The sequence below is a fragment of the Balaenoptera borealis genome (genome assembly GCF_965194805.1).
Source record: "Balaenoptera borealis genome assembly, chromosome: 2".
In the NCBI taxonomy this organism is placed as follows: domain Eukaryota; kingdom Metazoa; phylum Chordata; class Mammalia; order Artiodactyla; family Balaenopteridae; genus Balaenoptera; species Balaenoptera borealis.
In genome coordinates this window covers 26,272,811-26,300,738 of record NC_138867.1, presented here as the reverse complement: position 1 = coordinate 26,300,738, position 27,928 = coordinate 26,272,811, and the positions used below count along the sequence as shown (strand labels likewise).

The following is a 27,928-nucleotide window of genomic DNA, read 5'->3' as shown; positions in this document are numbered from 1 at the left end:
GAATGCCAGGCCAACAGCTCCCACTGGGTCAGCCAAGTTATCCTGTTTGGCTGGGGGCAGGGCACAGTTACTTAAATGTGTGTATTGGGGAGAGTGATTGGCAAAGGTTGCTGTCTCACTTAGAAATGAATAAAAATGAAAGGGGTTAATAAAAATATTTTCTGTAGTTTTATCATCAGAATAAAACTTCCACTTGGTTTCTGCCTAACCATCAGAAATTAGGCAGAAACCAAGTGGCAGTTTTGCCATTTGAACAGCTCCAGTGACTTCTCTAGCTCCTTCAGTTCCAAAAAGCCCATCCAACTCAGAGTCAGAGTGTGAGTGAGTCTGGGTCTGCAGGTAATGGGACAATGCACCAAAGGAAGAGGAAGACGTACAGCGTGATGGGAACTGGAGATACTGTCTCCCAGGATGACTGTGTAAGGCAAGAGCACAGCTCCTGCAGGTCACCAAGCACAGTTGTTATCTGTGTAGAAGGACTTGCCTGCAGAGAGGGGAAACAGTAGGGCAGTCTGTCAGATCCTGCAGACAAAGGAAGGGCTGGAGAAAGCCATAGAATGAGGATGCTTTTGGAATATGAGTCCATTCACTTAGCATTTACTATAGTAGCTTTTTTCTCTGCTATAGATGCAAATTAATGTGGCTTGTTTTATGCATAAAGGCAAGAATCTGTGGGGATGGTGCCAAGGAAACCCTTTATATGCTTTAATATAAATTAAATTCATTTCAAAATCATCAGGCACATACACATAACCTCATACCTGCAGACACATGACTGTGGTAATTAGTGAGGTATTTATATTTATTGAGAAATAATAAGATCTGTTGTATAACACATGCATTGCATCATTTATAAGTGGTGACATTAATGGACAAATTTTTTGTTTTCTAAATACCTCAACTTGTTTCTATTTTTCTACTACTGCAAACTCAATTTTCAGAATAGAGAAGTAGAGAATCATCAGTGAGTGGCACCCAAATCTTCAACACAAGTGTGACCACTGTAACCAAATCTTAATTACCGAAAATCTATATGAATTATCAATGAAGTTACATTTGGTAAGCAATTTGCATTAAAAATTAATTAAAAAGTGATAAGTAGTACAAGCCCTTGTTGAACTTAAAATTTAAATTTAAATATTTGGATTGCATATTTTAAAATGTTCACCTATTATATGTAATAAAGTGTATCCTATAGAAAATATTTCTATATGTATATACATATATATATAATTTAGGTGACTGCTTCAGCATTTTGCTATTAATAAAAATGGATATTTATTGACTTAATTACTTCTTAATTGCCTTTTTTTCATTTCACATTTATGAATCTTTTGATATCTTTTTTTATAAGCAGAAGAGTTTTCCTTACTTATTTAATTTATATTTGAATCATATCTGATTCAGACCAAATGGTGAGGATATATATCTCACAGTATGTACAGCCAATAAATACTCAATATATTCTTTTTCAAGAATACATAGTCTATTTATAAAAGCAGAACTGTGTTGGGCCAAAATAGCAAGTATCATCACATTTTATTAGTTTGGCAAACACTAAAATATCTGACAATACCAGATACTGTTGAGGATGTGGAATGTCATCCCTGTGAATCAATACAACCACTTTATTTAATAGTCATAAAGCTAAAAATATACCTACTCTCCAAGAGAGTAATTTTATCCCTTAGCTATACAGTCTGCCTGAATACATGTATAATAATATGCATCACAGACTACTAATAATAACAAAATTTGGGAATAAATATAGCTATAACAATAAAATCGTTAACTGAAGACAGTTCACACAACTGGATAATATACAACAAGAGAAAATGTAAACCAATGTAAAGTCCAATACCAAACAAAACTAAATCATATTCTGTATGGAAACTATAAATAATTGCAAGAAAAAAATTATCACAAACGTTGGGGTAAAAGTTACATAAAGGGGGAGTACAAAGGATTTGTGGCTGGGAAGGACACAACTAGAGTTTGTTAGGTTACTGAAAATGTTCTACTTGTCGTCATGCATAGTAACTACATGAATTTTTCCTGCATCACTTATTTCACCTTAAGCATATTGAAAAACTCCGATGATCTCTTCAAGAGATATTTAGTATAATCAATAATCACATATTCTCGTCCTGAAGAAGTTAAAATAATTTTAAATAGCTGTTGAAATCCAATCCAGGTCTCAAGGCCCAGTTGATACATTACTTAATGAATACCACTCCATCTTTCATCTCATAAAAAATTGTGCTCTCCTCAGCAAACTCTTCATACTAAGTGTAATTTGCCCAATTACACTCTTCACAAATATTTTTGAATTGTGTTGTATTTATTACAGTTCTGGTAAGAGATAGAAGACACAATCACCTTGGATCATCAGGAAATTTGAAGGAACAGAATTTTACCGAGGCATGGGTAGGAGTTAGGAGACAGACAAAGGATGATGAAGCACCCAATAAGGAGCAGTGGAAGGAAGACTCCATAGATATGACAGGGCAAGGAAAGGAAAGGGTGTTAGGAAAATCCAGTGAAAGTTGAAAGGCATTGGGGACAATAGCAGGAAGGAAAGGATAATTGTGGAAGAATGCAACAAATAGCAGATCTTTGTCTTTGAAGTGGGGAAAAATGTGGAAGGAATATTTCAATCTCTCTCTCTTTCCCCCACTAGCAAAACCCAATCAGAAGGCTGATGGTAGGAGAAACTGGATGATGAGTCCACTAAGACAGAATAGATCAGATGGGCACAAAGCTCATGGGTCTTCATCTTTTATAGAATATATAATATATTCAATCTTAAGGCTTAATATGGTGCCTCACAAATAGTAGGTGTTGAATAATATTTATTGAATATTACTAAAATAATACATTCTACATGTTTTATTCACTGTAGCTTTTTCCCCCTGAGCTGTTTATAGTATAAATGTTTTAGAAGATTTTGAGACCTTTCCTTATACGTCTGAGATTATTAATACTTGCTTTTCCTGGGGGCACTGTTTAGCCATTTATTTTTCCTAATTTTTATTTTTCATATCCAGTGCTCACCTGTCCATCAATATGATGAACTGTTGGTTGCCACATAGTTTTAAGGATGATGAGCCATTCTTGGGAATAATTATTTCTAAGAAACTAATTCGCCTCAGGTAACTGGTATTGAAAAACATCATCAGAGAATGATAAATTGACAAGAACAGTTCACTACTTCCTTAAAATTTTATGGAAATAGTCTATGACTTAATTGAGTTTGAGAACTGTTCAGCATCTCCAAAAAAATGTATCACTTAATGCAGGGTTCATATTTATTTATTACAGGCCTGCATAAGGCTTTTAGGTTATTTTCTAGTAAAGGAGTATACCCTGTTTTACCAGCTCCTCCAGATTCTTTTTGGAGACATCGGGAGCAAATGTGTGCTCTGACCTTATTCACCTTATACCTACTCCTTATTCAGTCTTAAAGAGATGAACTGATGCTAGAGATAAAGATCAAAACAATATGTACAGGGAATGAAGAATCCTGTACACTTGTTTATTGAGATTATTCTTTTTTTTTTTTTTAATTTATGTTATTTATTTATTTATGGCTGTGTTGGGTCCTCGTTTCTGTGTGAGGGCTTTCTCTAGTTGTGGCAAGCGGGGACCACTCTTCATCGCGGTGCGCGGGCCTCTCACCACCGCGGCCTCACTTGTTGCGGACCACAGGCTCCAGACGCGCAGGCTCAGTAACTGTGGCTCACGGGCCCAGCTGCTCTGCGGCATGTGGGATCCTCCCAGACCAGGGCTCGAACCCGTGTCCCCTGCATTGGCAGGCAGACTCTCAACTACTGCGCCACCAGGGAAGCCCGAGATTATTCTTTTGTTATCAAAGATATTAAACCATTTTGTCAGCTTTTCTTTTTTTCTTTATGAAATGTGGACGCACAGGTAACTCTTGGATTTTACTCAACCTTTTTTATTTTTATTTTTTCAATATTGAGGTTTGGATTTTGAGAAATATAAATTCAGTGTTTTTTCTTCATGAATACTGTTTCACCACATATAGTTGAAGTGATTCATTTAACATACTCTTTCCTATCTTCTCTCATTCAGGCTAATATCAGTTCCTTGAATCAACAGACCAACCTGCAGACCTTCAGAGTGCACTGGAGATCTTTGAAACATGGATTATGAATTAACAAATGTTAAGTAATTTGTTGAAAATATTGTGCTGTATGTCTTTAAAGTCTTTTTCAAATTATGATTTCATTGAACTAAAAGAGGAAACTGAGTCGTAATATTTAGGAAATTTCCCAATCCTACCAACTACAATCATTAAATATAACGGCAGTGAATGTGATAGTTTTTATATTGTTATTTTAGCTAGAATTTTAGAAAATATCAATAAATAGTCATAAATCTACCTTTGAGTATTTCATGGTTAAAATAAAATTTAAACAATTGCCTATCTTGAGATTCTATAAATAAAATGTGATTTCATAAATAATAACTAACTTGGCTAGTAACTTTCCATTTTGTCTGAAATATTAAACTTATTGTTTTCTAGAAGGAATAAAATATCTAAGGAAAAGAGATTTCTTTGGTGCAAAAGTAAAATTTGAATATCATAAATTCAGACAGAAACTTAAACTTTACCACAATTCACCTTGCTATGATTGTTACTCTGCACTCTTGGAGAATGCCAACTTTGATATCTAGAGTTCTTCTACAGACATTCTGCACATTGTGCTGTACAGTTGGTCTGATTTCTCTCATACCAGTCTCTATTCTCCTTACTTGAACCCTTATTCATTCTATGTCTAAAATTCTTAGCTCTTTCCCAAATGTTTTTCAGCTTTTTTTCCACTATATACTGTCCTAGATTTTACAGCTTCTCCCATATTTTTATCCCCCCCCCCATTTTAAAAGATTGTCTAGATTCCAGTTTCAAGCTTGAATCTAATTTCAATCCTCAATTCCACATATATCTTAATTTAATTAAATTTAATATGAAAATGCAACCTAGAAGAATTTTAGAAATTCCATAGATCAACAGCTTCAATTTACAAATGACAAAACTGAAAAAAAAGAAGTTATAGTGTCAAACTATGAGTTAGTGTACTCTATTAGAGAGGACTTGTGTAATGTTACAGTGCATTACATTTTGTTCCATACTTTTTTAGCATTTTTAATAAAAAAAAAAGGACATCAAAACTTCTACCATTTGTGTCATTTCATATTAAACAATTTTGTGTGAAAAACAGACTTAATATAGAGTTTATTTTTTAAGAATATAATAATAAAAACTAATATTAAAAACTTTCAAAATGTACTAATTTCCCTTACATACTTTTGATTATAATACCCACTCTTTAAAGGAAAAAGGCCCAACATTTCTACTATAATAATTAGGAATTAGAAGGAAACTAAAACAATGAATGGCTAAGTAACTTATGAGAATTGTAAATATATTTGTAAGTAATTTTGTAAGAATTAGAATTAAATTCCATTTCCAAATTTCAAGTCAAAGTTAATGATGAATCTATTATAATACGCTGCCTAACTTCATATGTTTGAAGAATGTGTGTGTGTCTGTGTGTGTGTGTGTGTGTTTGCACATTTTTAATTTTGAGTTTTCTCATTCTGGGTTACTATGCAGCAAAATTGTACTATAATTATGCTTAAAACCTTATTGGTATTTTAAAATAAATTACAGGATTAGTCATGATAACAGGAAAATAATACTTAGCTGCTGAATATAAACGAAGTGTAGAGTAGCATAAATCTTGCAAGCACAAAAGTGGTAAAAACAGCAAGATTTAGAGGCTCTAATACAAGAGAGATATATAGTACCAACTGCAGTAATCTCAAAAATTTACATCCCCAAATGTACAGACTTGATCTTATTTTCAGTCAGTGTGTTCTGTATGGAAGATGAACATGCTCATGACAATGGAGTATGATTCAGAAAACTAGATCCTGCACAGAGGAATATAAAATGTGATTATATACCGTGCTTATTTGTAAAATTTTAAACAGAATTTAATCAATCATCTTGAAACCTAGATATATTTGTGGAACAATGACATCACTTTTAAATTACGTGTAGTTTGTAAATGAACAAAATTAATAATGTCTTTTGTGTACATGTATTACTTTGAGAAGAAACTGTTATGAACTATATTATCAGATCAAGCAGCCTTTGAAAGTCTGTGTGCTACAGGGCAATTTGTCACTTCATTTTAATGGAATGATCCATACTGAAAATGTCTAACTGCTCAGAAGAGGAAGAGAAGTGTAAATTTACTATCTGAGAAAAGAAAATTAATTGACATGGGCCAAAAATGTAATGGAATTGGACCCATGTGGAATAACTGAGAACTTCAGGAACTCAATCTAGACTCTATGGGATGATAAAATTACATGCAGAAAAACTGAAATATATCATTTTTGAACAAAGCTCAGGATTTCTCAAAGGAATGTCATATAAAATAAGGCTTCTTTATCTCCAACAAAGTCTAGTCTTAGAATAGAAAATGTCACTTGAGATACAAAACAAATTTTGTTATTCTGTTGGATTTGTTATTGTTGTTGCTTTAAGTAAATATTTACCATTCCAGAGAGAATTGATAAAGTGAAAAAAAATATTTAGAGATCAGGGAAAGAAGTAGAAATGTTATTCAGTCTAAAATGATTTACTGAATAACTACTATTTGGTAGGTTATGTTCATAGAACTGGGGATTCAGACAAGACATCTAAATGAAATGGAAAATTTGATGAGACTGATATCAGGGTAGTACTTTGATACAAAAATAAATCATTTCCAATAGCTGCATGTGCTATGGATATGGTAAGAAAAAACCAGCAATGGCAAAACCATGGTGTGGTAGTGAGTTTGCCAGGTTTCGGTAAGCAGAATATAGTCCAATGTGACTGAAGTTCAATGAGAGTCAGAGGAAATGTGCTGTGGATTATGGTTTAGAGAAATATTCAGTGGTTTTCAATCACAGTATTGCTTACACACAAGTAGACTGAATTTTAGCTCTAAAATATTATCTATGTTGTGATAAATTAGGTTACTGGTTTTGAAAGAAATACCTCAACTTATCTGTGATTTTTATAGCCTTTTCTTATAATGATGATGATTTGTAAATTTATGACTTTAATTTGACCATTTCGGAAAGTATGTCTGAATATTGAGAAAGGTTTTCCTCACTGAGCCAAAATTACTGCCTCCAGATGAATGTAAAGTGTTATGACATAGCATTATTTTGTTTTCTAGGATATATAGTAAATGCTGTTTAGAACATTAAATAGGTTAGTATAAATGATAATTTCTTTAGGCTTCTTAAACAAGATCAAAATCTAAATTTGTGAAATAAAGCCATCTTGATTTAAATATAGTTATTTGTCCACTCTGTTCAATTTTTAGTTCACTCCAAAACATGAAAACAATGAAAATAAAGTAGAAATATCTCAAAACCTATTAAATTATAGTTCCTTATAAGGCTTTCTTTTTCCAAAATTAGTTTTATAAATATCTAGTTTATATGTAAAAGAAACAGCTGGTAGTGAAATTTCTCACTTAAAGGTTTAGCCAGTTCAGTCAGATCCAAACCAGCTATCATTAAATAAAGAAGAGGTTGATTTGTCTCTAGCACAATACATGTTTCTCCCAGAGACTGGAAATTTAAATGATGTAAAAACTGTTACTTTTTCACTGTGGAGTTAGCCACAGTTTTAGTCACCACTGTGGAGAGGTAGCATTCTGGTATATCCAGAGAATTATGGAATGAAATGAAGGAGACACAGGTCCTAAAACATGGTGAGTCTGTATCAGTAATGGGCCAATTGGAGAACTCTGAGAACTCTACAAGAATTCTGAGCAACACAGGAATAAAGTTCAATCCTATCAACACTTCAATGGGTAACAGTAATGAGAACCTGAGGGCAAAACTTAACCCATCAGTTTAGATATTACTAAGATGCAAAACAGATTGAATTGTAGGTTAAAGATGGATCCGGAAGTGGCTCAACTAGTGAGGAGCAATTATTACTCCCATCTAATACAGGATAATATTAGCTCATGTAATTTATGTTACTTATAGTCATAAATTGAGAGTGCTAAACTTGGGCTGGGAAACCTGGTCTTTGATTCCAAAAACTCTCTTTTCCCACTACATTATATGTTGTCTCCAAATAATAATGAAAAATAAAGCACTGCTACTTTTTACAAAGGACTTGAAGTAATTAATCACTGTGTTGAGCACTTTAAATAAATACTAATATACATACATACAGTGAATCCATTTGCAACTGGTGCTTTAAGTTTCAAATTCTTTAATATAGGGAGGCCTATTCAGATTATCTATATCTACTGTGTGAGTTTTGTTCTATTGGATTTTTCAAGGAATTGCTCCATTTTATCTAGGTTTTCAAATTTGGAGCCACAGCATTGCTCAAAATATTCCTTTATTATCTTTTCAATGTCCATGATATCAGTAGTGCTGGCTCCTCTTTCATTTCTGGCATTAGTAATTTGTATCTTTTTTCTTCTTTACTTAATTTACCTGGCTGGAGGTTTCTCAGTTTTCATCTTGTCAAAGAATGTACTTTTGGTTTTGTTGATTTTCTCTGGTGACATCCTGTTTAAATTTCATTGATAATTTTTTAAATTATTTCTTTACTTCTTCTTACGTTGGTTTTAATTTGCTCTTCTTTTTCTAGTTTTCTAAGGTAGAAGGTTGGGTTTTTAATTTTAGGTCTATTTTCTTTCTAACACATTTTTTATGATTTCTACTCTTTTAAATTTGGAAAGGTTGTGTTTTATGGCCAAGAACATGATCTATCTTGGTGGGTGTTCCATGTGAGCTTGAAAACAATGTATTCTGTGTTGTTGGATGAAGAATTCTATAAATATCAACTAGATCCAATTGATTAATGGTACTCTTCAGTTCAATTACATCTTTACTGATTTTCTGTCTGCTAGATCTTTTAATTACTGGCAAAGTATGTTTGAAGTCTCTAACTATAATAGTGGGTTCATCTATTTCTCCTTTCAGTTCTATTAGTTTTTGTGTTACATATTTTGACACTCTGTTGTTAGGCACATACATATTAAGGGTGCTACTTTTTTTTTTTTTTTTTAGAATTATCCTTTCATTATTATGCAATGCTTCCCTTTGCCACTGATAATTTTCCTTGCTCTTAAGTCAGCTTTATCTGAAATTCATATAATTACTCCTACTTTCTTTTTTAAATGAATGAATGAATGAATGAATTTTTGGCTGCATTGTGTCTTTGTTGCTGCACATGGGCTTTCTCTAGCTGTGGCGAGCGGGGGCTACTTTTCACTGCAGTGTGCGGGTTTCTCATTGTGGTGGCTTGTCTTGTGGAGCATGGGCTGTAGGTTCAGGGGCCTAAGTAGTTGTGGCACACGGGCTCTAGAGCACAGGCTCAGTAGGTGTAGCGCACAGGCTTAGTTGCTCTGCGGCATGTGGGATCCTCCCGGACCAGGGCTCTAACCCGTGTCCCCTGCATTGGCAGGCAGCTTCTTAACCACTGCACCACCAGGGAAGCCCCCTCCTACTTTCTTTTGATTAGTGTTGACTTGGCATACCTATCTTCATCCCTTTACTTTTTTAAAAAAATTTTTAAAAATGATTACTTTCTACAAATGAATGAAGCATCCTATGTTAGACAACTGTAAAGCAATTTATAAGATTTATATTGCTTTTACTGTCATTTTACACGTGGCACATGTTTAAAATGTTATAAGATATGTAAGGTATGATTGACAGGAGAATATAATGTATAGAGATATTGTTCACAGTTAAGGAACTTGCTATATTCATCATATGGAGTGAAATACTTTTAATTTATGTGTGCTTTTATGTTTAAAGTGGGTCTTTTGAAGACAACATACACTTGGATCTTGCTTCTTATCTACTCTACAGTTTCTGTCTTTTAATTGATGTATTTAGATCACTGATGTTATTATTGATCTAGTTGGAATAATACCTACTATGTTTCTTACTGTTGACCTTTTTATTTTTTTCCCACTTTTTTTTTTGCCTTCCCTCATTTTAATTGAGCATTTTATATAATTCTATTTTTTCTCCTCTATTACCATATCAATTATACTTTTTATTTTTTAATCTTTTTAACCTTTTTTTTAGTGGTTGTCCTTGAGTTTGCAATATACATTTTCAACTAATCCAGATACACTTGCAAATAACTCTCTACCACTTCAGGGGTAGCGCAAGTTCCTTGTAACAAAGTATTAAGCAATTCCTCCCTCCCATGAATTATAACAGTGATGCCATTCTTCATTCATTTACCCATAAGCTATGATCACTGAATACACAGCTACTGTGATTATTTTGGACAAACTGTTATCTGTTAGATCAATTAAGAATAAAAATATAAGAAATTTTAGGTAATCTTTATTTATTCACTAAGTAATCCTCATTTTTTTAATGTAGATCTAAACTCTGACCTATATCATTTTTCTTCTTTCTGTAGAACGTTTTTTCAATATTTCTTACAAGGCAGATCTACTGGTGAAAGTTTCCTTCAATTTTTGTTTGAGAAATTTTTTATTTGTCCTTCACTTTTGAAGGACAATTCACTTGATACAGAATTCTAGGTTAGTATGTACGTGTTTTTTTCCTCTTAACATTTTAAATATATTACTCCACTCTATTTTTGCATGGTTTCTGAGTAGTCGTCCAAAGTAATTCTGATCCTTGCTCCAGTACAGGTAATTTATCCCCTCCTTCCCTAGCTTCTTTCAAAATTTCCTCTTTGTCCCTGACTTTTTTGCAGTTTAGGTATGATATGCATATATATATATATATATCGCACTTGGTATTCTCTAAGATTCCTGGATCTATGGTTTGGTGTCTATCATTAATTGTGAAAAATTCCCATTCTTTATTGCTTCAAATATTTCTTCCATTTTTTCTTTCTTTTCTTTCTGATACTTCCGTTACACATATGTTACACCTTTTATAATTGTCCTACATTTCTACAGTATTCCATTCTGTCTTTTTTGTTCTTTTTCCTCTTTGAATTTCAGTTTTGGAAATTTCTATTGACATTTCTATATGCTCACTTATTCTTTCCTTGGTCATATCTTGGCCAATATTTGAGCCCATCAAAGGCTTTCTTCATTTGTGTTACAGTGGTTTTGATTTCTAGAATTTTTCTTTATTGTTTCTTCGAGTTTCTCTTTGTTTACATTACCTCTCTGTTCTTGCATATTTTATACTTTTTCCATCAGAAGCCCTTAGCATATTGATCATTTTTTTAACTGCCACTCTGATAATTCCAACCTCTCTGTCATATTTGAATCTGGTTGTGAGGCTTGCTCTCACTCTTCAAATTGTTCTTTTTGTCTTTTAGAATGCCTTGCAATTTTTTGTTGAACAAAGAACTGAGGTAAATAGGCCTTTAGTGTGAGGATTTATCTGGCTAGGAGTTAGGCTGGGTTTATTTTTGGTTATACCTGAAGGTGTCAGAGGTTAACTTTTCCTCCTGTATTCTTGTTTTGATTTCCCCTATTGTCTTGTCTTTGGTTTGCCTAGAGGCTCCTTCTTAAATAAGGTCTAAAATGAGTAGTTCCTTCAGGCATATTCTTTTGTTATCATACAGTTGCCCTACTGATGTGGTGGTAAACTATGGGGGAAGGGGAGCATACTCTAGTCCTATTACTAGGTTTCCGTCTTTTATTGATCCTGTGCTCCTGAGCTGTGACCTGCAAAATTGCTTCTCAGTTTGCCCTTCCCTTTCTTAGGTGAGAAAGGAAGTCTAGAGGGGCTGGAGTTTGATATTTCTTTTCTCCCATGTGGAAAGGTACAGTGGGCTGCAGTTGGGTATTTTCCCTTCCCCAGGTTGCTAAGACTGTGGTAAAATAGTTTCCTTTTAGGACAATCCCTGTTAAGAAGAATAGAATGCTAGCAGCATTTTGAAACACTATTTCAGGGCCTATGCCCCTGCTGGAACCATGTGTGTGGAGGGGGATGGGTTCTCCAATCTCCATTGTATGAACCTGGTAGAACTCGTAGAGGTAAAACTAACAAGAGTTTGGGTACACCTCTAAAGCAGGCGCCTTCTGGAGTTTTTAACTCTCCAGCTAGTTCATATTGAAACTCGAGCAATTTGTCAATTGCAGCTTAAATTTTCCAATCCCATTACTGGTTCCAGCTGAGAATTCAGCTTCTGGGCTACTGTGTATCTCTGTATCTACATGTCTGTCTCCAGTTTTGGGTGCAGCAGTTTGTGACTTCAATTTTCTGATGGATGTAAGAAGAATGACTGATTTTCAGTTCATTTAGTTTTTTTCATTGTTAAGATGGGAGTGGCAACTTTGCTCGTTACATGTTGGACCAGAAACTGGATATTTTATAGTCCATTATGCTAGGCTTAAACCCCTGAATACTTTGTTCATTATGTCTAGGATAAGGACCATAAATTTGTATTTTAACAAGTTTCCAATGAAACGTTGATGATACTAGTCAGGGTACCACATTTTTAGAATCATTGGATTGGAACATCTTTTTTACTGAAGTACATTCTCCAGTAAAAATAAATAATAGTAAGCACATTTCTTCAGTTAGTCTTTTCATAAATCATTCTTCATTTTGCTACATACAGATATCTAAGTATGTATTTCTCTGCTCTGTATTTTAGCAAGTCTTACTGTATTATGGTCTTTCTTCAAAGTGTGCTGAATTTTCAGAAGATACATTCACCTTTTCAATATGGAAACTTGAGTCCTTAATTTCTGAAGAATTTACTTAATTCGTTTTTTATTTCCCCTCGTCCATATTCTTGGTTATCTCTTCCTGGACTTTTTCTTTGTTGGTATCTGCCCTTCCCCTATTGATTACTGTAATTTATTTTGTATTTTTCCTCTTTCACATCTCTTTATCTTTGAGGTCTATTTTCTCTAAGATTTTCTTGACTTTACCTTAAATCTTTTATGTATGTATGTATGTATATATGTATGTATGTATTTAGGTTTGGCTATTATGTTTCTTCTCTCTGTCTCTCTCTGAACTCTTTCACACTCTCCAGTTATTACATGGCTTTGAGATCTTACATTTTCCCAAGAATGCAGCAACAGAAATTAAAATTATCATAGGACTTATCTGAATTGGAATGGACTTGTTAAAGAGGAGAAGAAAAGACTGTTATCAAACTGCTTTCTATAGGGTGTTAGATCCCATACATGTGTAGAAAGACTGAAATTGTGAAGAGCTAAGGAAGGAAAGATGGTTAAATAACATATCATTGCTTCTTATTCCCACTGAGGAATAATTAACCAGAATGTGTACTATGGTTTCAAAAAGATAAATCAATATTTTAAGCTTTTTTAAGGAATCAAATCTTTTCCATTTTTAAAAAATGATGAAGAAAAATAATGCACCTGTCAAAAGATGGGGCAAGACAAAACTTGAGAAAGAGGTAAAACATAGATAACTTTCTAATTTTCTTTTCTCTTAAGTTTGACTTTCCATAGTTTATATGGTCAATCTGATTCTTATTGGTCCACTAACTGGCATAGGTATGTGGGGAAATGTACCTGAGTTCACCTTATTGAGTGGGGGCATTCATTTGGAGATTTACAGCAGGCAAGAACTGGACTTGTCTAAGTTGAATATCATGAATTAAGAGTAAGTCCAGGTTGGAAATACAGATATTTAAGACATAAGCTTTTAGGAGTCAATCTACATATATAGAATCTATTCCTCTGAAGGACTATGTATAATGAGAGAAGAGATGAAAGAACAGAAATATGAACACTTTTTTCATATAAAAACTTTTGAACATTTTTTCATAGATCCTTTTTTGAGGAACTAAGGAATCTGATAGGAAATATTCCATAACAGTAGTAAACTTTAGTTTAAAGAATGTAATAGCATCACAGGGAAGAGACAATTTTATATTCAATATGAATTCTGTAATTCAGATTGTCCCTATGTGCTCATGCTTAGGACCTAGGTTTATAGATACTATGGGAAATATGGGATTATCTTTTCAACAATGAATTATCTATTCAACAATGAATATGTGATTATCTGTTCAACAATTGAGTCAGTTCAACTGACATGCTTGATCCAACTTAGCCATACTTCACTAAAGCAGAAATGGGAAGTTGGTTCAAGTGTGCCATTTAGTACCTCTTCTAACATTTTAATTTGGAAAACAATTAACATGGAAAAAGCTTGAGAATCTCCGTACAGTGGCTAGAGCTTGAATACACACATTTCAAGAAGTATCTGCAGGGATATTCCACTACGTGAAGAAAATATGAGTGTCATGGAAAATGAGGAGGCCATAACCTACGGAAAATGTAAAACCTGAGACAAAGCCTAATGACTTTTGGATTTCTGTTTCTTATTGTACTTGCCAGCACCTGCATCCTTGCCCCTCCCACAGCTTTACTACTCAACCTATCCTGCATGTGCATGATAAATGAACTTCTTTTGCTTAGGCACGTGAGTTGTATTCTCTCTCTTGCATTTAAATGATTTCTAACTAAAATGGGATTGCAGCAAAATAAGCATGCTAAGAAACAAAACCAGATTATGGCAATGGTAATAAAAGCATCAATTGCATTGCTTGCCAAAACATTGATATTGATGACAATTTGTAGTTTCTCCCCTTCTCTAAATCATCCACTTCCTTACAATTTACATTAGCAAGAAATATCGACAGTGGCAATACTACCTTTTGGGAGGTAACTATACTGGTAAAAATATCTTTATTAGATAGATACACTGGGAGTAGATTCTCTCAGGAGAAACACTAATATTGCAGAGATCAGGAATTCACATTGTAGAAAGCCTTGGGTGTTGGTTAATATTCACTAGTTCATTTGGGAATAGTAGCAGCAAACCACATCAGCAATAACACCTTTAGCAATATTGGTGGTGGAGCATCAGCGATTAGGGCTTTGCAATTAGGAGAGGAACTTTTAAAAAGATATTACGTCAACTCCCTTAGCAGAAGAAGAAAACAAAATTTCGAATTTCAACTCTTTATCAAGAGGATTATTTGAAGATTCTTATCATTACCCAATTACCCCCAGGATATTGTGACACAATAAATATGCCTTACAATGAGGTGGTTAAAAATATTTTAGGTAACAAATGTAAACTAATGATTCATCATCTTAACCAATGTAAACAGATACTTGAAAGTGTATAAGCATCATATAGATTGAGATTCAAGTTTGCCAAAATAAAATAGAATGCATTTTATTTAGGAAAGCTAAGGGCATATTTTCTTAAACTGAATTTTTAGAATACAAAATATTTTCAGGTGAATAATTCCTAGTAGTTCAAATCAAACTTGCTAAATAATATTTTCCAAAAGAAATATTATATTTTCAAAAATTATCATTAATTATGCAGTTCTCTAGACATGCTAATTTGTGAGTTTAGTAAATAAATGTAAAGTTTAAATAATTTTTGTTTGTTTTTAATATATAGAGAAGGAAAGAAAGAGTTGAATTTTTGGCAGTTATCAAAGTTTCTCCTTGACCAAAGTTACAAACTAGCTGCTTGATTTATTGCACTTCTGTTAAAAATTCTCTGGCATTAAATCTTGATATTACCGACAGCCTGGAAGCAGTATCTTGTTTGTCTGGAAGGTGGAGATTTTTTTCTTATATATTTGCTTCATAATTTTTATTGTTTATTTTTCAAGGTTATGAAGAATGCCCTTAAAAGGAAATGGCATATTGATTTTAATCTGCATTAGGTATATCTATTGTGACATGAATAAACCAAACTTAATTTCATGCCTTGTTGTTACACACTATTACCATACATTGTTGTATGCATTACATTTATATCCAATGGAATACATACTCCTTTTGAAAAGGCTGATATAGTTATGTATATGTCAATATAGAATCATCACTAAGTTATATTAAGTGAAAAAAACCCCAAAATGCAAGACGCTATTGTGCTGTTGTAAAAATATAAAAATATGCATGTAGGCATATGTGGAGAATATCTGAAGGATAATTCAGAATCTCTTGACAGTAATTACCTTGGAGTAGAGAAAAAGTTTATTTTTATCCTTTATGTTTGAGATGTTATGTACATACAAAGATCAAACAAATACTGTATAGCATGACAACATATCACAAGCTATTACCTGTATAATCAGTATTCAAGTCAGAAAATAGAACTTGCTAGTACGTAGGCCTCAGGTGAGTTCTCCTGCTCATTGATCACCTCTTCCCTTCACTCCAAAGTTAACTACTGCCCTGAATTTTACAGTACTCTGTTTCTTGAATTTTATAACTACACATGTATTTGTATACATGATGCTTCATTTCATCTGATTTTTTTAACTTTCCATAAATAAAATCATATTGAACATATGGTTAATTTTATTGGTTAATAACAAATAATTTGCTAATGAGATTCCCACCAACACCAAAATGTTTTTTGGCAATATTTGACATGAGAAGCCTAGTTCATTTTAGACATTTTGGTGTTTTTTGGTAATATCACATTGTGCTTATTTTTGTATTTTATTTGATAATAGGTATTTTGATTTTTATTGGACAATTAGATTTCCCCTCTGTGAAGTCTCTTCTAGTCCTTTTTTGCTACTGTGTTTTTTAATTCCTTATTCATTTAAAAATATATTTTGGATAAAAGCCTTTATACTTATACATGTTGAGAATAGCTCCTCTATTAATTTCCATTTCGCTCACTTTATGGTGTTTTAACAAATATTAATGACTCATTTTAATGTAGTTTAAATCAATGGTTCTCAACTGGGGATGGTTCTGTCACCTAGTGGATATTTGACAATGACTGGAGTCATTTATGGTAATTGTAAATGGTGCGATGTTACTGGCATCAAGTGGGTAGAGACCATGGATGCTGCTAAACATGCTACAATACTTGGGTAGCCCAACCACAACAAAGACTTAGTCCAAAATGTGAAGTGTGCATTGTTTAGTACATACGTCTACTCACATTTCTTGAAAATATCCTCCAATATGAATTTATAGAAGATTTTATGATTTATCTTATTCATATCTACAGCCTACTGGCACTGACTTCTATACAAGGACTTGATATCACTATGTGGATATCAAAATAGGGCATGATCGTTTATGGGAAATGCTATCATTTCAGTTGTGCTGTGCAGCATTTGTTGTGTATCAAGCATCCTTATATGCATGATTCTGTTTCATTACAAGTTGTGTACAAACTGGAAATTATTTGGATTGTTCTGGAGGCAGATGCTACGAAACAAATGTAAATATGTTTGCTGCAATAAGAATATATCCTTTTCTGTGGCAATTCTGCACTGTTAAACATCTTATATTCTATAATATTTTAAGATACATAGGCTCCTTATGCCCAAACCTCTGGTGTCTGGTGTCACATCATCAACTTACATACCCTCTTCTCTTGGATCCTAGCAAGTGCTAACTTTCCTGATAACTATGAATCCCTATTTTTCATTTTCCTTCCAAATATACTGTTAAAAAATCTACATCTCTGTCTTAGTCTGTTGGGGTTGCTATATCAAAATACCATTGTCTGGATGAGTTTATTTCTCACAGATACTTATTTCTCGTGCTTCTGGAGGTTGGGGGATCTGATATCAGGATGCCTATGTGGTCGGGTTCTTGGCAGGGGCCCCTTTCTTGGCTTGCAGATGTCTGCCTTCTCACTATGTCCTCACATGACAGAGAAAGAGCTCTGGTCTCTTCTTATAAGAACACTAATCCCTTCATTGGGGTCCCAAACTTATGACTTCATATGAACCTAATTATTGGGTTGGCCGAAAGTTTCATTCAGTTTTTTCCATAAGACGGCTCTAGTAGCACTTAGTTGTCTTTAATTTCATTCAAAACAATTTTGTTAGATTGTATGTGACAGCTGTCATATCACCGTGCATTTAAAAAAAGACATCAAAATTGGTGAACTTTTAGGTAGCCATTTTAATATTGAGGATGGAAGAAAAACAACATTTTCAGCATATTGGGCTTTATGATTTCAAGAAATGTAAAAACGCAACTGAAATGCAAAAAAGATTTGTGCAGTGTATGGAGAAGGTGCTGTGACTGATCAAACATGTCAAAAGTGGTTTGCAAAGTTTTGTGCTAGAGATTTCTCGCTGGATGATGCTCCACAGTTGGGTAGACCACTTGAAGTTGATAGCGATCAAATCGAGACATCATTTGAGAACAATCAATGTTATACCACTTGGGAGATAGCCGACATACTCAAAATATCCAAATCAAGTGTTGAAAATCATTTGCACCAGCTTGCTTATGTTAATTGCTTTGATGTTTGGGTTCCACATAAGTTAAGTGAAAAAAACTTTCTTGATCGTATTTCTGCATGCAATTCTCTACTTAAAAGTAATGAAAACGTTCCGTTTTTAAAACAAATTGTGATGGGTGATGAAAAGTGGATACTGTACAATAATGTGTAATGGAAGAGATCGTGGGGCAAGTGAAATGAACCACCACCAACCTCACCAAAGGCTGGTCTTCATCCAAAGAAGGTGATGTTGTGTATATGGTGGGATTGGAAGGGAGTCCTCTATTATGAGCTCCTTCTGGAAAACCAAATGATTCATTCCAACAAGTACTGCTCCCAATTAGACCAACTGAAAGCAGCACTCGACAAAAAGCGTCCAGAATTAGTCAACAGAAAACGCATAATCTTCCATCAGGATAATGCAAGACAACATGTTTCTTTGATGACCAGGCAAAAACTGTAACAGCTTGGCTGGGAAGTTCTGATTCATCCACCAGATTCACCAGACATTGCAACTTTGGATTTCCATTTATTTAGGTCTTTACAAAATTCTCTTAATGGAAAAAATGTCAGTTCCCTGGAAGACTGTTAAAGGCACCTGGAACAGTTCTTTGCTCAAAAAGATAAAAGGTTTTGGGAAGATGGAATTATGAAGTTGCCTGAAAATGGCAGAAGGTAGTGGAACAAAAGGGTGAATACGTTGTTCAATAAAGTTCTTGGTGAAAATGAAAAATGTGCCTTTTATTTTTACTTAAAAAACTTAAGGTTAAGGCACTTTTTGGCCAACTCAATACATCTTAAAGGCCCCACCTCCCAGTATTATCACATTGGGGTTAGGACTTCAACAAAATCTGTGGGTGACACAAATGTTTAGATCATAATAGTCTCTGTCCTTTTTTCTGGTAATATATCCCAAATTGGAATTGGCAAATATCCCAGGTGATAAAAGTGATTGTCAATGAAGAGTTAGAAAGAAAGCTAGTTTCTTTCTCTGCTCTCTTTTGCCTCCTGACACATAAAATCTTGGTTGTCTTTGTTATTCTCCCATAGCCTCATCCATTGTTTTGTGTTTGAATGTTTGTTTCTTTTGGTGTGAAACTGAGCTTTTCTAATTATTTTCAGTGGGACAGTTAATTTAATACAAACTATTCTATCAAAGCAAGAAGTGGAAATCTTATTATGGTGTGAATTTGCCTTTCTTTTGTTAATAATAAAGTTTAAATCTTTTTATGTACTTATTGGCTATATGGATTCCTTCTTTTATAAAATTGCATGTTTAATTCTCTTGCTTATTTTTTTATTGGATGGTTTATCTTTTTCCTTAATAATCTGTAGGCAGTTTTGTGCCCCCCCCTTGTGTTATTTTTTCTTGTTTACAAGACTCATCAGTGGCTTTTTTAAAATCCATACTTTGCTCTCTTTGCTCTTTTTTGATAAACAGTAGTCATTTGTACTTATTGCAGTACTTATTATTAATAAATATTTTGCTACTCAAACACCAATGAGATATTTTCTTATATTTTCATTCAATTTTTTGTTTCTCTCTCTGTCTCTGTCTCTGTCTCTCTCTCTCTGTATATATATATATTTATAAAGGAAATTAGAAAGGAAATATATACATATCATGATATACTGATATATAATACATTGTTTTCCACATGTATGCCCACTTGTCTGAACACATTTATTTTGAAAATAGAATTCTTTTCCTATTGTTCTGCAGTATTCTCTTTATTATAAACCACACTTTCATACATGTGTAGGTCTATTTTAGTGATAATTATTTCAGTTCATTGGTCTGTCTATCCTTTATTTACTATCATACATTTTGTTTCGTAAATGTATAAATCTTATTATTTGTTAAGTTATCCCATGCTGTTTTTTTAAATAGAGCATATTGGCTATCGATTGATTTTTCATAAGTATTTGAGAACTCAATTCATATAATTATGAAAACTATATCTAATGAGATTTTTAACTGTTAGCATGATTGACATCTTTAGAATATTGAGTTTTCCAAAATGTGAACATCACATACACCTCCATTTATTTATTATTTATTTTAAAAAATCAATAATATTTTACTGCAGAAGTCTTTGCAGAAGTCTTATACATCATTACTTATGTTTATTTGTAGGCCCTTAATATTTCTTGATATTGGTAAAGGTAATTAAAAAATTATTTTCTACACATTTATTGTTGCTATTTAGAAACATGATTTTAAAAAAATTTTAGTCAAATTTACTCAGGTATTATTTACATACAGTATATTTTATCTTTTAAAGTGTATAGTTCTACTATAGAACTATAGTACATACATAAAACGACCACTACAATCAAGATAAGAATCTTTCCATCACCTCTAAAACAATTCCTTCATGCCAACTGTAGTCAGTTTCCTCTCCCACTCCACAGTCTGTGACAATCACTGTTCTTATTTCTGTTTCTATAATTTTGTTTTTTTCCAGAATGTCATATAAATGAAATTATGAAGTATGTGACTTTTTGAATCTGGCTTCTTTTACTTAGGAAACACTTTTGGGTCTTCTCCCTGTTACATATATTGATTGACATCTGTAATAATAATTTGTACCTTTTTTTACTGCTGATTAGTATTCCACTGTGTGGGTATACCACAAAATATTTATACGTTTACAAGTAATGGGGCATTTATTTCTATTTTTGTACTATCAAAAAGTTCTTAAAACTGGAATTGAAACATCAAAGTTTGGGGAAGTTGTATTCAGTTACAGAGGGACAAATAAGGCGCACAATAAACTAGAACTATGGTTATTGATATGAGGAGATTCACATCAATACAAGAAACTGAAGCCAGTATTTATCTTAGGTATAAATTTTAAACAAATTTATTTTGGTATACGTCTATATCAAAAAACTTACCAAAAGTGACTGAACAATGTTATGAATTCAGTAATTTACTATATTCCAACCATCACCGTAATTATGACTTTGGACATGAAAATTTTCTTAGCTATGATACCAAAAACACAGTTCATAAAATAAAGAGAAAAATAATGATTTGGACTTCATCAAAATTAAAAACTGTTGTGCTTCAAAAGATACCATTAACAAAATGAAAAAATAAGCCATAGACTGGAAGGAAATATTTACAAACCATATGTCTCATAAAGAACTAGTGTCCAGAATATGTAGAGAACTCTTAGAAGCCACTAATAAAATGACAAATAAGACTATTAAAATTTTGGCAAAAGATTTGAATAGAGCAAATTGAATTTCACCCAAAAGATGTAAGAATAATTAATAAGCACATTAAAAATTGCTCAAGATCATTAGTCCTTAGGAAATACAAATTAAGACCACAATGACGTACCATTTCATACCCAGTAGAATATTTATATTAAAAAAACATACAATACCAACAATACCAAGCATCAGCTGGGATACGGAGAAAACAAAACGTGAGTCAGAAATTGAAATGATAGAGCCACTATTAGTCTGGCAGTTATTTTAAATAAATAAATCATAAGTTTATCAAATGTTCAAGTGATTTTATAATTAAAACCACAGTAAAATAACATTATATACCAATTAAATAGCTAAATTTAAAATAACTATCCATACCAATGTTGTTGAAAATGTTAAGAAACTGAAACTCTTGAACACTGTTGGCCTGAATGTAAAATGGTATAAATAAGAAAACAGTTTCTTACACATAGTAAAACAGTTGAGAATTTCCTTAAAAATTAAACAAAACTATACCAATGTATGTAGATAAATGGTTTCCAATGTCAGAGATGGCTATGTGTGTCTATTAAAGGACAAAATAAGTATACTTGTAGTGATTGAAATTTTGTATCTTGACTGTATCAGTGTCAATATCCTGGTTCTGATACTGTAATAGTTTTGCAAGAAACTAAGTAATGGATATGCAGGACCTCTTGGCATTATTGCTTTCAACTACATGGGAAATTACAATTAACTCAAAATTGAAAGTTTGTTTAAAAAAAGAGATAAACATGCACTTACGCATTTACAGTATGATTCACCCATTCCACATCTGGTTATTTATCAATACATAAGAGAAAATAATACCTATGTTACATGATGAATTGTACATAAATACTTTTATTATAATATCTCAAAACTGCAAGTTACTGAAATGTCCATAAATAGGTGAATATATAAATAAACTGTTGTACATACAAAAATTGGAATGCTATTAAGCAATAAAAATGAATAAAATATTAATAAAATATTAATACACACAATGACACAGATGAGTTTCAAAATAATTACATGAGGTTAAAACAGACAAAAACAGTACATACTGTATGATTCTGTTTATATTAAATTCTAGAAAAGCAAAAATAATCTAAAGTGATATCAGACCTATGATTGCCTCAGTTGATGGAAGAAGGGTGTTGGGGAAGTGTAGGAAGGAGGGTTTCAAAGGGGCATAAGGAAACTCTGGGTTGTGGGGTAGATATGTTTACCTTCTTGATTATGGTTATAATTTCACAGGTGTAAGCATATGACAAATATTTGAAATTGAACCTTGAAATTGTAATATTCATACAATTGAATATTATTTAGCAATAAAAGGAATGAAGCACTGATACATGGTACAATATTGATGTACCTTGAAAACATGCTAAGTGATAGAAGCAAGACAAAATATGCCACATACTGTATGATTCCACTTATATAAAAGCTCAGAATAGGCAAATCTATAAAGACAGAAAGTATATTAGTAGTTCTCAGAAGATGGGTGACAGGGGGAATGAAGAATGAATGCTGTTTCTTTATTTAGTGATAAAAGTTTTCTAAAATTAGATACTTGTGATAGTTGCACAACTCTGCACATATTCTTCCAAACCACTGAACTGCATAAGAGTGAAGCTTATGATATATGAATTATATCTCAAAAAATCTGTTATTTAAAAAATACAGGAATAGATTGTTGGACCAATTTGTAAACGCAGAAAAATAATGTGTGAGCCAGCTGCTGGAATGAAAATTACCTTCATTTAGGACAGTAAATAAATAAATAAACTTGTTATTAATGTGCAAACACTAATGTTTTATTGGAACAGAGAAGGATTATCTCAAAGGCTGAAATTTAATAGATGGGAAAGCTACTTATTAAAGATCATGAAAAATTAGGAAGAGTCAATAACAGTGATCTATTTTCTGATAAATTACATCTATATCAAATATCAAATGAAGATTAAACAATAAATCTGGGATACCAGATTCAAGCTGAAATTCTACCCTGACTTTAAATTTTTTAACAACAAATAGATTATAATATTATTTGTATGCATGTGCAAGCATACACATATCTGGAGAAATTATACCAACAAACTTTTCATAAACAGGGTAACTACTTTTATAAGAGAATCAGAAATCACTATATTACTTCCACTCTAATTACAGAAAAGTATTGGGGGGATGCCTTGTCACGGCACAGAATGCAATCTCACCTAAGGCACAGAATTGTCATTGTTTCACATCTTTCCTGGGTCATCATGTGATCCTCTGTGGATTATTGAATATTTGTGTAGACAGGCATCTGGGTACAACTTAAACCAAGATGATAATTAGAAGGGAGACTGACACTACTCACTTGAATAATGCAAAGTACTATTGACATTGTGGGTAGAGTTAGGCCAGGATTTTTAAAGTGTGTGATCCAGATTACTTGCATCACAACTACTTGGAGGGCTTATTTAAAACACAAAATATTGGATCTTGATACAGAAAAAGTAAGAGTATCTGAAAGCGGGATTAGAGAATCTACTTTTAAAGCATCCACAAATAATATTATGCACATTAATAATACTTATCTAAACACTGTCTATAATTCACTATTTGTCTTTGGGAGTTGTGCATTTATAAACATTTGCATCTAGGTTTGGTTCAATATTTTCTCACTAAAATGTCATAAAATTTACTTGTTTCTATTTTTACAGTAACATTTATTAAGAATCTCAAAAGGGACTATGTATTAGTGTTCCTGAAAGCAAGTATATTCATGCATTCATGCACACACACACACACACACACGCTTTAAATTAGTTTTTGAATATAATTTGTGATAGAAGAGTTTATACTCTCCCTAATTGTATGTCCTTTTTCTGTCTTTCAGGTAGAAAAGAAAGGGAGGAAGTCCTGAACGTAGTATTCTAAATCTGTGTACTTCCTTTGAAGTTGACAACTTTGCTAAGTTTCCTAACTCAATGCCAAGATTTTATTATTGGTGCTTTTATTCTCACACTCTTATGTATAACCCTGGCTTTAATGAATTAGGCTAAGTCACATGTGAGCATTAATATCCTTTTATCCAAAAGATGCAAAATTATGTAGACTAGAGAAAAGCAGGTAAAGTGGCTTTCTTGCCCCCCTGCTCTAGGTCAGACTTCTGATTTTGCTTTTCTGTACCTTCTTACTAGAACAATAAAAACATTAAAGAACAGATCCAAAGAACACAGCTAAGGAAAGAACGTGTTTATCGGAGATTTCCCAAGCTACCCTCCAAGACTTTTTCTGGGTGGAGTCATTTCCAAATAATAGCAATCTCAGAATCATTTTATAGCACCAACTACAAGAGGGACATGAATTCACAAACACACATACACACTCATACACACAAACACTACAGAGATATATACAAGAAGATGACCCAGAGAGGAGATTTTGAGAAACAAAGACAAAGGAACCAAAGAATTTTTTAAGAAAATTGTCCAAAAACACTCCCAATAAGGCATAGCTTCTACAAGCTTTCAGAACTTTGTAAACCTACATGTTTCTCCTCCTGGAACCATGTGAACCAACTGTGAACCTATCTTGACCCTACTGAAGATCAATAAAACTCTGCCTGGGAGTAGAAAGAGAAGAATCTTTAAGTTTCTTATAGAGGTTGGAATGTGCTACTAAGATTGAACAAACTCAGTCAATGTGTATGCATCTATTTATTCATCCATTGAAAACTATCAATGTCTCATGTCTGTTATACTCTTTAAAATGCATACATTCACTGATCAAATATATAGTATATAAGTTGAACTAAGGACCAGAAAGAGAAGATATGTTCAAGTAGTATGGGTTGAGCTCATAAATAGACGCAGCAAGTTAGTAGAATACGTTAGAAAGATATCAGCAGTTCAGAAGTTCACAGGGATATTACAGATGAGTAGACTTACTGCCCAAATGTATTTATAAATAAATGTTGCCAGTTATGTGTCTGATCATAAATGCAATCGAAATAACCAAGGAAATTTTGAGTGTTTTGAAAAAGCTCAATAAAGAAGACTTTTTTCTTCCCACCAAGGTTTCGGATCAAATCGAGAAACAGTAGCAGAGACAGAAGATGAAGCACAAAATATATAAACATGATTATGATAAAGCCATGTGGGACACCTCATGTCAGCTGGTGTAACATCAGACTGGGTCTACTCACTCTCTAACTTCCCTGAAGTCCATGTCTTCTGGCAGCACACCTGAGGAAAGTGTTGAATTTAGAGAAGACTGCACTTGACTAGGTTGCCCCTCCCACTGGATTGTGCAGAAGGAAGAAGTGAAGGAGCAGAGGTACACAATGTCCTATCTCAAGACTTTAGATTTTCCAGTTTAGAACAAATACCACTGTCAGTTCCTCCCCAAGCAGTAAACCTACCTAGCTGAAATGGAGAGGAGTAAGATTTGCAGTTAAGAGTGCAGAAGTTTACATGGAAACCTGTACTCGTGAAAACTGGAAGGTGGAAAATGGCATTTCCTTCTAAAAAAAAGAGTAGAAGAAAGAAAGCCTTCACAAGCAAATATGATCACTGAAAACAAAACTCTTAGCAATCAGTGACACCACAATTTTCCTTTTTAATTCATGCATTTTTTTCCTGAAACCCTAAATATGTAAAGCTGTGATAATGTATGAATAATTATAGGGAGTACAGGAGACGAAGTAGGGGTTTTTTGCATTTGAAGAAACAGTTCATTCTGCCATAATACAGTGAATAAAAATAACAATAAAAATGGTTATACTGAAAGAGTGGTGTATAATGATTTAATACTTACATATGCAGATCAGATGATTCCTGAATAACATAGGTTTAAACTTAATGTGTCCACTTATAAGCAGATGAGGATTTTTTTCAGTATATGTAGTACCTGTATTTTCATTTTACAGATCTTTAAATTAACGATGTATGAGGAAACGTTTTGTGTTCATCTGAGAACACAATATGTGGAGTCAAAAGAACTAGGGTTTGAATCTTGATTCTAACCAAAGTGTTTCAACTTCCTGCCCTTGAATGAGACATTTATCAATCCTTTGTTTTTGAGGAAGAGATAGCAGTACTTTGAATTTCAACTGCATGGGGGAGCAGTCGGTGCCCCTAACCCCTACACTGTTCAAGGATCATGTGTATGTATATAAAAAATGTTCCTATATAGATATATGTTTACTCTTACTCAAAAATAAAATAAATTAAAATTTATCAGAGATAAAAAGTCAAACTTATCTTTAGCAGAATAAACTGGATTTAGTGGAAAATAGATTATTAGTAAACATTTTATTGAAGAAAAGTACTTCAGACTGTGGGAAAGCTGTAGATAAGGTGCATACAGTTATTTATGCTACACTTGAAAGGTGGCATTTTTTACCTTCAAGTGTAAGCAGACCTTAGACTTTCTTTACCTCAAAGAAAAAAACAGTAAAACTTAAAGGGAGAAAAAAAAACTCTGGAAAATGCAACATTACTCGTTTGTTGAGTATGTTCCAGTAAGCACAAAATAGTTCATATATATAACTAATTTTAAAAAAGACACAATGTTACTAAGCATGGCATGCCAATTTACTTTCCCTGTATAAATAAAAGGGATTGAAGCAAGTGAAAAATGATCCATTTCGTGATCAAATGAAAATGTTTGGTGTGGAGAAAATGTTCCCCTAACTATAAGTAGTCTAAATTCACCAGCCATACTTATTTCAACAATCATCTTATTCTGCTTTCTGAACACATGGTTATGCTGCTTAATAGAAAATAAGTATTTCATCTTGAAGACTGAAGTCTAGGTTTTTAGTTTAATCATTCACCACAGAAATATAGTAAATTATTACAAAGGCATAACTACCTCTGATGGTAAAGAATAGAAATAATTGAATTTTTGTCACTTGCTGTTCTGCCTACAGTAACTTGAAATGGTTCATATTTTCAAACTGTGTTATGGACAGAGAACAGTTTCTTACAGGTTAGCATTTTATTAGGTACAACCCCTAAATTTAATATAAATTATGAATTAAGAATTGGTGAGAAATTGCTCTTACAAATTTTAGTTCAGATTTTTGTCTATCTAGACATATGTCCAACCCTGGGTCCCATTTTAATTTTATGAAAGTTTATTGAGATATAATCCACATATCAAAAAATTAACTTTTAAAATGTACTAATCAGCAGTTTCTAGTATATTCATGATGTTGTGTGACCATCACCACTATCTAATTCCAGAATATTTTCAACCCTTCATGGAGAAGCGTCATACCCATGAGCAGTCAGTATGCATCCCCCGCCTCTCTCTAGCTCCTGGCAAACACTAACACATTTCTGTCTCTATGAATTTGTGTATTTTGACCCTTCATAAAAATGGATACCTAAAA

General features: G+C 33.0%; 1 long non-coding RNA gene across 1 annotated transcript in view; it reads left to right on the top strand.

Annotated features, from left to right (window-relative positions):
* The window catches only part of LOC309624473, a 345,102-nt gene extending 317,174 nt beyond the window's left edge, over positions 1-27,928 (top strand). The window contains exon 2 of the long non-coding RNA XR_014241956.1: positions 3,544-27,928. This is a non-coding gene — a long non-coding RNA (uncharacterized lncRNA). The remainder of the gene's footprint in view (positions 1-3,543) is intronic.